Genomic DNA, 12,413 nt, shown 5'->3' on the forward strand with positions numbered 1-12,413 from the left:
GGTTTTGCTTCCGCGAGAGGTACGGCCGTGCCACTTGGAAACGAAAAAGATGTGTTTTCTCTTTTTTTTTTCTTCTGTGAGAGACACGATTTTGCTTCAGTGAGAGGCACGTCCGTGGCTCTCGGAAACGAAAAAAATATTTTTCCATTTATTCCTTCCACGAGAGGCATGGGTTTTTCGTGATTTTTTTCGTCAAAATCTATCAACAGGGTTCTAGTTTGAAGATCTCGACGCGAGGAATCGAACGGTAAAAACAGTTTGAGAATTAGATGCACAGTTTAAGAGATAAAACGTTTTGAATAAACATATCGACAAGAAAAGGGAAAACTCCTAGATAGCGACAAGTGGCGCAATGCAGCGCGCCACTTGTCGCGGTGGGGAAAGTGATTTTTAGAAGTACTCTTCAATTAGTGATTTCTCATTCGCTTCGGCAGATCCTTACAACGCGTAGGTCGCGCACTAGCGACGTAGCACCCCCCCCACGAGCTCCCGATCTTGCATAGGGGCCAATCCATTTTGCGGTTTATTCCCCACCGGTTTTGGGAAAGTTCCAGAACCTTCCAAAAACTTCTTTTTTGTTTTCTCTACCAGTTTTTCTTTTCACTTTTTCTTTTCGGTTTTTCTTTTCTATTTTTTCTATTTTTTTCTTTTTCCTTTTCCCTTTTTCTTTCCTATTTTTTCCTTCTTTACTTGTTCACTTTTTTGCGAATTTTCTTTTTCAAATTCTCGAACATTTTTTTCATCGAATTTGAAAAATGTTCAACCATGTAAAAAGTGTTCAACGATCAGAAAGTGTTCATCGAGTACAATTTTTTGTTCATCAGATTTAAAACATGTTCATCAAAATTCAAAATTTGTTCCTCGAACTAGCAAACTCTTAATAAAATTTTATTTTTTTCATCATTTTCAGAAAATGTTCATCAAACTCAAATTTTCTTCATTGATCTCAAAATTTGTTCATCATTTAAAAAAAAATTTTTGAATATAAATTTTGTTCATCAAGTTTAAAAAATGTTCATAAAATTCAAAATTTGTTAGTCAAATACAAAATATTATTCATCGTTATTACAAAAATGTTCATATTTTTTCATCAAAATAAATTTTCTCTTTAAAATTTTAAGAATGTCCATTCCTCTTAAATCGTGAACATTTTTTGAGTTCAAGAACTGTTTTTTCCAATTCACCATTTTTGAAAATTTACATCCTTTTTGTAATCCTGAATTCTTTTAACATACAATAAAACAAAAAAATAAAAATAAAAAAGGAAAAGTAAAAAATGAAAATGAAAAAATAGGGAGTGTCCTGCCCCATGCGGGCTCTCACAACAGGGCGCGCGCGGGGGGTGGAGGGGCTGGAGGGTACGCGCTTACGCGACTGGGGGTGCCCAGGTCGTCAAATAGGGGCACCCATTCGCTTTCACTAAAGGGAGCGAACTCACCAAGGGGTAAAAAAGATCCAAAGGGGGTACCCCTTTTCTCTTTGCGACGAAAGGGGGTACCCCTTTCATCGTTCATACCCCTTTGCCCTTTCATCGCTCATATTTCCTTTTCTTTGGTGATGACAAGGTGGGGTACCAAAATCTTGAACCGTGTGTCCAAACTATGAACAGTTTAAATTGTTGTGTTTGTCACGTCGAGATCTTCAAAACTATCCCATGTTAATAGGTTTGGATGAATTTTTTTCTGGGCTATGCTCTCGACTGGTGCTAACTTGTGCTCCTAATGTGAACTAACCTTTCCTTCCCAAGTTGTGCTCGCAACTAGCACTAGCATGCATGCTTCTAAGCATTTTCTCTCAACCAACACTAACTTCAGCTCCTTTTTTTTAAAAGGAGGTTGAAACCCTACATATTTGTGGTCCGTACATGTATTAACATGTGAAAAAACAAAAAAACAAGGAAAAAGTAAAAAAAATCATTCCTGTGTGGGAACCATCCAGCATGCGACACATGACGATGCTGGGCTTGGGGCGCACCGTGTGGAGAGCTTCCATGCCCCTGCCCCCTCCCACGCAGGGGCACTCGTTAGGTACGCCAATAGCGAGCTCGATCATAGGCTCGCCAATAGGAGCTCCCTTCATGGGCTGTCCCACTATGTTGTCTACGTCGTGGTTTTCTGCCCTGGTATCATTGGTTTGATTCTATGTTTTTTAATTATAATTTTTGTTGTTGGTTTTCACTAGTTTCTATATCATTCATGACCTTTTATAAATAATTAGATAATTGCCCGTTCGTTGAAACGGGAGCATAGACATTCTAACATATTAGCCTGTAGGGCACGTCTATTATTATGTTGGTGCACTAAAACCTTAGCAAATTTTTATACGCAATCACCATGATTTACCTACCATCATATTGTTAGGCACTTATTTGGTAAGGAATTATTTAGCAATTGTTTTTACGTAATCATCATGATTTACGTGCCATCTTGTTGTTATCACTTACTCCCTCTGTATCAAAATATAAGACATATTTTGACACCATAGGGACTATTTCATAAGAATTTAATGACTTGCCAGAGAAACTATTATTTTATTTTGGAAAGTTAATATGATGAGGGAAAGTTGAGTCGATTTTAGAGAAAACCGATGGAACAAAGTCAAAGATATGGAAGCGAAAAAATAAAAGAGGAGGGAGGGGGAACGTACATAGAAAGGTTGGACGAAAGAAAGGTGAAACGGAAACCATATATTCTTTTTAAGTAAGTAGAGATACAGATTACCAGAGAAACTGTTGTTTTATTTTGGAACGTTAGTAAGACATGGGACAGTTAAGTCGATTCTAGGAAAACCGATGGAAGGGATAAAAGAAATAAAAGGAGGGAAGGCGGAACATACATAGGGAGCTTGGAGGAAAGAAAGGTGACACGGGAACCTTACGTTCTTTTTAAGTAGTAGAGATTACTTGATGTCTAAACAAAGTAGTAGAGATTACCAGAGAAACTATTATTTTATTTTAGAAAGTTCATAAGACGTGGGACAATTGAGTTGATTTTAGGGAAAAGTGACTGGAGAAAAATAAAAAATAAAACAGAAAAATAGAAAAAGAGCCGAGGGGGAACGTACACACAGAGGTTGGACAAAAAAAAGGTGAAACAAATAGAGAGTAGACAGAGATAGAGAAATTCACACTTTAAGAAAATATTTGTACAATTCCATAAATTTACACGCTTCAAAAACTATTCATGACATTTAAAAAAATGTTTGTACCATTCAAAGGAATGTCCATGATGTCTGTAAAATGTTCAGCATGCTTTTACAAAATAATCATCATATATTTATAAATTTTTAATTGTGTATTTAAAAGACATTCAACAAATTTTAAAATATATTCACCACGTATTAGAAAAATATTCACATTGTATTACAAAAAAATTTGACCTCTATTTGGAAAATAAGTCTATGCGTGTCTTAAAAAATTCAGCTTGTATTTAAATAATGTTCAACGTGTATCTAGAAAAATATTCAACATGTATTTAAAAAAATATTTAACATGTATTCAAAACATGTTCAATGTGTATTTCTAAAAATATTTAAGCATATTTGAAAAATATAAAAAAAATTATTAGAAAACAGAGAGAAGAAAATAGTAAAAAGAGAAAGAAACAAGGAAAGAAGAAGGAAAAATTTAAAACCCCAAAAGCATGAAACAAAACATAAAAACCAGTTAAGAAACATATATAAATAAAAAGGAGAAAACGAAAAAAAAAGCTGATGAAACCTTCTGAAAATCGCACGGAAGGTTCCCAAAACCATAGCGCTAGGTCTTACTGGGCCACAGCCCGCAATGGATCGCCCAGAGGCTAGTGCTTCCGAAGATGTTATATCTCGCTTGTAGCGAGAATACCATAGGTCTCGCGGAAAGTTTTTTACCCCGTGCTGTAGGCTAATGAGCCGCTCGGGTTTTGTTTTCTTTTTCATGATCCTTTTCTGTTCTTTCTTTGTGTTTTTTGTTTTCTTTGCTTTTTCAACGATTTTCTTCGTTTCTTTCTTCGGTTTTTTTCTTTCGTATTCTTTGGTTCTTTCTCGGTTTTCATTGGTATTTTTCTTTTGTATCTTTCTTTCTTTGGTTTTTCTTTTATTTTTTTCTTGATTTTCATCGATTTTCTTTGTTTTCCTTTGTTCTTTCCTGGTGTGTTCTGTTTTCATTCTTTTGAATTCGTTCCTTTCATGGTTTTCATTTTATTAGTTTTTATGGTTTTTTTGGGGTTTTCTTCATTTTTGTTGGTTCTTTTGTTGTTTTTCATCCTTTTTTTGGTTCAACACATGTTACTCTTTTTCAGTACGCATCGAACATGCTTTGTATACATCTGAAACATTTTTTATATACATGATTGCATTTTTGAAGTATATGATTAACATTTTTCTGAACTTGTATTTTTTGATGTCTAGTTTTTCCAATACACATTGTTCATTTTTGGCACATATCTAATACATTTTTTCTAATACACATTTAACGTTATTCAAGTACAAGTTTAACACACATATTATATATTTTTTGTGTACATGAGAAACATTTTACCTGTACACATTTAACATTTTTCAAATGCGTGGTTTACAGTTTTGAAATGTTTTATTTAGAATATTTGGAAGTATAAATGAAAGAAAAAAAGAAACAAAAAACTAAAACAAAAAACATGAAAAAAACGTAGTTGTGCCCCCCCCCGCACGGCTGGCCGGTCCATCTCGCGCTCTGCTTGGCGCGGGGGTTCCATAGGTCTTGCTATAAGCAAGACATAGGGGCGCCCTAGTGCTTCTTCCATCTCGCAGTAGGCGAGATATAGATGATTTAATAAAAGAGAGTATGCGAGACATAGCGTCTGTGCCCGCTAAAGGCTGTCTTGTCCACGGCCTCTTGCATGCCCTGTGGGTTGCTTTCAGTCGTTTCTAGCAGTATAACTAGGGGAGAAACAAGTCAGTATTCTTTCACCCCACACTCCTATCGACTACAAGGCGTCTGTTTTGTCTTTTATCGGTTTAGTCATTTTCTGAGGTGACCATAGGGACAAGATGTACATACATGATTTATAGGGTGACTGTCCGTGTGTGTTTCAGTGTTTGTGAGCGTCTACATATGATGTTTCTAATTTTTTTTACTCCAGATTGTGAACAAATTCTTAGAAACCTTCTCCTAGAAAAGTTCTTGAAAAGCTCGTGACAGTGCTAATTTGCTGGCGATCCCTCTCGTTAGGGCATGGCTAATGCATAGCTCTAGGGTGATGCCTCGTATGCCATGTAGGATCAGATGTCAGGAAAATTAAGTTCGGATGGAGCAGCAGGATCCTCTACAGGAGGCAGATGCTTGAAGAGAAAAAGTGTGGTCTTGTGTATAAAACTGAAAAGCTTAAAGTGAAGAATAGAGATGCATGTGTAGTGGTAGTCTTTATTTTTTATTCTTTGACAAGGCCCACTAATGATAGATTTCATTAGGGAGACAAATCAATATAAATATCTCAAACTACTTTTTGTGATGAGTCATCTGTATTCATATGCCAGCATTATACGTGCCCTTAAAAACCTGGCAGCTTGCGAGTCACGACCTGGTCCCTAGCTTCGATCTTACTTCTTCCAGCAAAACCCGGGCGGCGACAAAAAAAGAAAAATGAAAAGAAAAGGAAACGTCCCATTATGCTACGGTGATGGGCCAAATTAATCAACGTCAATTATACGTGACATTTATGCCCGATACTGTTCGTGCAGGTGTGTGTAGCTAGATAGACAGACAGATGCTATTACGTACTGACGACTGCTATAGCGTAGGTGCGCCATCAGCCAAAACCCCATCAATCATCTGGTGTACATGTGCGCGAGATTTTCTTGTTTATCAATCTCAGTTGCCGGGATATCAACAGTACGATCTGGGCGTACATAGTGCGTGACAGTGTCGCCGGCCCTACGGCATAAGATGACACTCTATACCGGGGAAGCAGTTGGCTACGTACGCGCTACCGGCCAAATGGGTATGTCCTGCAGTAGAATACCATATACGGTCCCCGCAAAAAAAGAATACCATATACGGTAACCGATCGGTCATCAGGGCCACTCCAAGCAGATCATCAAGGACGCCCGGATCGGCATGTCCGAACATCTTTTGCTATACAACGCGGTGTCTCAAACTTCACGGACGTATCCGAGCATTCGAAATTCCATAAACCGACGACAAACTCGTGAGAAGTTTGCAGGACTTCGGACCTCCTCCATGTAGACTTTCGACATCCTCGGCCTACCCAAATCTTCTTTCCCGGACCCTTCCCCCACTCCATCCGTTCCCCCTTGCTCTATATCCACAGTTCCACACCCTCTCAGTCCGACGTTGCCTCTCTACAACCTCGGCCGCCGCCCATGCCTTGTTGAACGTCCGCTGCCCCACCCACGAGCCTGCCCGCTTTTGACTATGCCGTCGTTTCACCCTGTATCTGTTCGCAACAAGTTATTCTCCACCTCTGCCGACGTTGTCCATGGCAAACACCACACCTGGAAAGTGTTCTGCCAAATATCAGTGAGAAATTTTATGACATTATTGTTGTTTGCTTTGAAGCAAACACGATGGTGGTGTACTCGATGATGGAGGCACTAGTGCAGAATTGGCCATTAGTCCCGGTTCGTAAGGGTCTTTAATCCCGGTTCATCGACGGGACTAAAGGGTGGGGACTAAAGGCCCCCCTTTAGTCCCGGTTCGTCACGGCCCGGGACCAAAGGCCCACCACGTGGCACAAGCCCGCGCCGGGGGCTGGGGGACCCAACCGGGACTAGAGGTTTAGGGGTTTAGGGTTTTAGGATTTATGATTTATGGTTTATTTTTCCTTTTCGTTTTTTTTCCATTTAATTATTTTTTATTTCAAACATATTTTACACTGCTGCAGTCGTCAAGTGCCACTGCTACTACATACTGTACATGTTATATATAATAGAATTTCTCGTATGACCAATCATATATCATATAATTTCTCGTACGACCATGCATACACACACACACACACACACACACACACATATACACAATTTGGTACATACAATTTCTCCTACAATTTACAGATCTACATGCAGGTATTAGGTGTAATGGCATTCTTCTTTGGGATCTATGACCTGGTCAAGCAAAAAACCCGCAATTTCCTCTTGAAGTGCTCGTATGCGGTCCGTTGGTAGGAGCTTACCCGCATCTCTTGCATCTTTATTAAAAAAGGAGATCAATATGAATATATTAGTTGTGTGCATATATATTAGATCATGATAAAAAGAATTGTGAATTGTGTTTACGTACCAAAAGCTTTCTTCCACTTTTGCTCCTTTCTGTCATAAAGCGAATGTTCACACAAACGTAAAATGCGCATAAATTATTCCCCGGCGCCTGCCTCATGCACTTTACGAGAATAAAATTCAATCCGATAATAATTAATCAAGCATGATAATGGTATTGAAACTAGAATTAAAAAGATGTGCGGACGTAGCTAGTACTACTTAATTACCTTGGGTCGCACCCATCTCAGCTCTTGCTTCCATGGGCCTTGAATATGTTTCATGAAATTTTGCCAAACCCTGCCCACCGACAAAGAAAATGAATACAGTAGTTATTAATTAGTTGATATCAGGAAATGAACTAAAAAGGCCGACATAGTGCGATAATGATTGAAATTACCTGTTGACCATCTCCTTCACGTTTGAGTATTCTTTAGGTTCTTTAGTTAGTGAGTCCAGTACTTGAACTCTTCCCTCGTCAACTTCAATGATTAGCAGGGTCCAATGGAAATTGCATGCGCACACGTTTGTATAATTAAGCGGGCATGTGCATAACTCATCAACTACACTTATTAACATCCAGTAAGCAAAACAGAATTTGTAGTACAAGACAGTAACACTCACCCGAAGTTGTAAGGAAGTAGTATTTCTGGTTGGGTATTTAGTCGCTTCAAAAACTCTAGCAAGCTTCTCTCTGTTTCTTTTTTGTGACGTGACCACACCCCTTCATTAACGATATTTGGGTCAATGAACCCAATGCCATAGCGTCCATCAATTTTCATTTCATAAATCTTCATTCTGCATAATACCACAGAAAATAATATAGAGAGGATAATTACAGGTAATGAACGAGCACAACTAGAGACTTAAATTACAGAAAGAAATAACTTACAGACAATAGTAACTGATGAGAGATTTGTCAAGTGCGTCTTGATTGAATAACTGAAACATTTCTTGAAACTCAACCCATAAATCTTTTTCATGGAAGTAATGCTCTGCCTTGAATTTCACCATGAGGGCCTCTTGCCCGTTCTTTATTTCTCTCATGTACCACTCATGCAATCTGCGCATTCTCCTTGATAGAAGAGGGACATCCTCAGGCCTGACCAGAGGTTGGCCAGGGACATATCACTACAAAAAAAAATACACTTCCGTGATGATACGTGTTTGTCACAGTAGGTCACGTTTTCTGTCATGCATGTACATCCATGACAAATTTATGACAGAATCAAGATAGTCATACCTGTGCTGTCGTAAAGGTGTTCCATGACATTACCAAAATTATCATCACGGAAGTGTCCACTTCCATGACGATAAATCGCGCGTCACAAAAGTGCTTTCGTCAAGGGTGACCGACACGTGGCATCCACCGTAACGGAACGCCGTTAAGCTATCGGGTTCGATTTTGGATCCGATAACCCGTTAACAGCCCCGACCAATGGGGATTTTCCACGTGTAAAATCATCATTGGCTGGAGGAAACACGTGTCAACTCCGTGTTGGCAGAGGTGTCACTCATCCAATGGGCGAGATGCGCCTATGATATGTTAACACGTGGACCGGCCCAAAAGTGGCCCATAAAGTTTAAATGGGCCGACCCAACTAAAGGCCCACAAGATTTTGCGGACCATAATGGGCCGACCCAGTTAAAGGCCCACAAGATTTTGCGGGCCATAATGGGCCGGTCCAGGTAAAGGCCCACAAGATTTTTGCGGGCCATAATAGGCCGGCCCAGGTGAAGGCCCACAAGATTTTTGTGGACCATAATGGGCCGGCCCAGCTAAAGGCCCACGAGATTTCACCGACATTAATGGGCCGGCCCAGCTGTAGGCCCACAAGATTTTGAGGACCCTAGTAGGCCGGCCCATTAACTGGCTGCCATGTTTGGGGCCAAATGCCGGCCCATATTTGATCCGGTCCATTAATGGCCTGCCACGTTCCGGACCTAATAATGGCCCATATGAGATCCGACCCGTTAAAAGCCTACCACGTTCTGGGCCAAATTACGGTCCAGATCAGGTCCGGCCCTTTAAGAGGATTGGGCTAAATTATGGCCCATATCAGATTCGACCTGTCAACTGAACGCTATACTTTTGGGCCCACTTGCTAAAGGCCCATTTAGTAATTCGGCCTGATATTAGTTTCGGCCTGTTAAGGGCCCGTTTAACATTTCAGCCCTAAATTAATTTCAGCCTGTTAAAAGCCCGTCATATAGTTGGGCCTAACTACGGCCCGGTTTGCATCCGGCCTGCTCGCAGCCGATAATCTGATTGGGCCAAATAAGGACCGAGACAATTTTGGCCTGTTATAAGCCCATGATTTGATTGGCACATTCATGGGCCGGGGTCTATTTCGGCCTGCTGCCGGCCCGTGAGCTGTTCGGCACGTTTCAGGCCCAACCTACTTTTCAGCCTCCTAAAGGCCCATTGAGTTTTCTTGGGAAAATAGGGCCGGCGGTTTACTCGGCCTATTAAAGGCCCGAATCTACTAGTGGGCCAGTTTACATTTAGGCCTGTTAACGAACCAAGATGACGGGGCCCATGATGCGGATCATACATGGTGATTTGCATGACGGCCCGATTATGTACCGTAATTTTACGGTTTGGCCGGTTTACTGCGAAGACAGGATATATATACAGTAAAATAACTGCAGCATCATGAATAAGAAAAAAACTAGACTATACAATAAAGAAATTACAACATATTACATCCACTGGGCATCAAAGTTCGCCACTATGATAATAAAGCACAAGCAAACAACAGATTACATACACTGGGCATCAAAGATTGCCACCAGTGCAACTAAACACGCTGACAAAATAATATACAAAACCGACAACACTTCAATAGAGTTCAAGAAAGGTAAGCCCTGCTCGGGAGCTGCAGCGCAAGCAGCTGAGCAAGCTGGTGAGACTGCACTTGTTTGACACTTATATCCTCCTCACTCTGAAAGATAAACAAGCAGACAGATGACAGGTTTTGCACATATAAGTATCAGTGCTGACAATTCATCATATTTCTTACTGACGAATAAAGTGACACAGTTTAAAATAGCATTAACACAATATGGTATTGTTCAGGTCAAGACATGGCAGGAAATGACATTGTGAAGGAGTTGGCAGCTTCACGACACCATTGGATTACAGATCAAGAACTCATAAGTATCAATGGTTAGTGTGCTGTCAATTTATCCCATTTCAGATTGGCAAAATAAGATCACTTGCTCTGTATAGTTTAATTTACATGGTATGAAGAAGGAACTTGGTTGTACAACTGAAAACTTAAATTGAGAAGGACAAACTTTTGTTTATGAACTGGAGTACATAATAAACTTTAAACATGCAATTTGATGCAAACACCAAAAATAAACAGCTGTTGCAGTCATGCCTAACCAAATATACACAACAAAGTTTGAAGGCTTGAGAAGGACAAACTTACATTATTGGTGAAGGCGGGCTCTATAAAGCCCTTGTCCATGCTGATGGGGGGCAATTCAAGAAGTTTACCACATAATCTTCTTCATAAGCATTGCCTTTATTCTACATTTTGTTAAGAGTAAATATAGATGTGACAATATAAGAAAAAATGGAGAATATTTAAGATAAGATGAAGAGTGATGCTACATAACCAAGTAGCTATAAATGTAAGTACAGCGATACAGGCAAAAGGTACAGCCAAGAGCAATGCAGAGCTAAACTTCTTCAGTACCATCGGTGTTATCCAACCTTATGGTAAGAGTAAATATAGATCTTATGTGTAGAAAATGGAGGGCAAAGGAAAATAAGCTGCAGAGTGATGGTACATGAACAACTACCTGTCAATATAAGTACACTAATAAAGGACAACAGGTACTTACAAGAACAATGCAGAGCTAAAAGTTTTCATTGGCATTGGATATATTCTACACTAATGTAAACATTCATACAGATCAGATAATTTGGAGCGAACAATTGATAAGCAAGCTATCATGCATACTGCTGTCACATAATGAACCAGGTATGTATGCAAGTACAGTGATACAGGACAACAGGTACTAACAAGAGCAAAGCAGCGGGCAGCATATTTGCGATATCCTATCGTTCTTTTCAAACCGAAATTCTTTTTCGAGCAGATCTCCTGCAAAAAAGATCCGTAAGGCACATGCGGAAAAGTAGAAGTTCAAATTGTCATGTGATATCATAGACAGTACCTCATCCTCGGAACGAGACCAGTGCATAACAAGGTTTTTCCATTCAATGTCTTCTAAATTTAGCACAGGAGACTTCACCAGAAATTCGTTTATAGACTTGCCATCAAAGTGTGATTTCCTCAGGTAAAACCAATACTGCTGCAATGCTTCCTTGAAAAGCGCAAGATAGCTTTGCTCGCATGACTATCCAGATTGACCCTCACCTACTTACAACAATGTAATGTAAATCATTGATGTGTTCAATCAGTAGAAAACAGGAAAATAATCACCATGAATAATAGCACTTACACGTAAGTGGGACAGGAAGATGTGAAAATGGTGTTTGTCTTCACTATAATCTTCCAATGATGGGAATATATTCATGTAGTCCCTAACAACATTGAAAGCATTGTCTTTTAAACTGGGAATAACTGGAATGGGGTTCCAATCTGCAGGAATTGGCCGTCTCTGCAGTTGGGATAGGTCTTCGGCCGGTGGACTTGCTGTACTTTTTGCTGGAGTGGGATTTTTCTGTGGTACGACTGGTGCTATGGCAACTGAAATCGGCATACCTTTTGTTGGAGTGCAGGTCCTGTGTGGTGGGGCTAGTGGTGTGGCCAGTGAAGTATGGGTACAGTCTGCTGGAGCCGGTCCTACGTTTTGTGTCACTGGTTGTACAGCCAATATAAGTGGGGTGCTGTCTGATTTCTCCGGCACAACCACGTTTTCCAAGGACTTTGCTGGTGCTCCTTCAGGTTCGGCAATCACCCTCTTCCTTTTTGATGTCTGATGCACAAGAACAACATTTGAGTGGAAAAACATGGTATGATGACAGATGGAATATGTATTGATAATGGATGGGCATGGCATCTCGACATATATGATGAGTAAACTAAGCAGATGGCGGTGCAACAAAGTAGAAGAAATGCAAGACAACATATGCAAGATACGCGCAATCAATAAAACCTTGCCAAATTAGAGCAGGCACCTTGATGGGTGAACATGACAGGCCA

The sequence above is a fragment of the Aegilops tauschii genome, chromosome 5, assembly GCF_002575655.3.
Source record: "Aegilops tauschii subsp. strangulata cultivar AL8/78 chromosome 5, Aet v6.0, whole genome shotgun sequence".
Classification (NCBI taxonomy): domain Eukaryota; kingdom Viridiplantae; phylum Streptophyta; class Magnoliopsida; order Poales; family Poaceae; genus Aegilops; species Aegilops tauschii.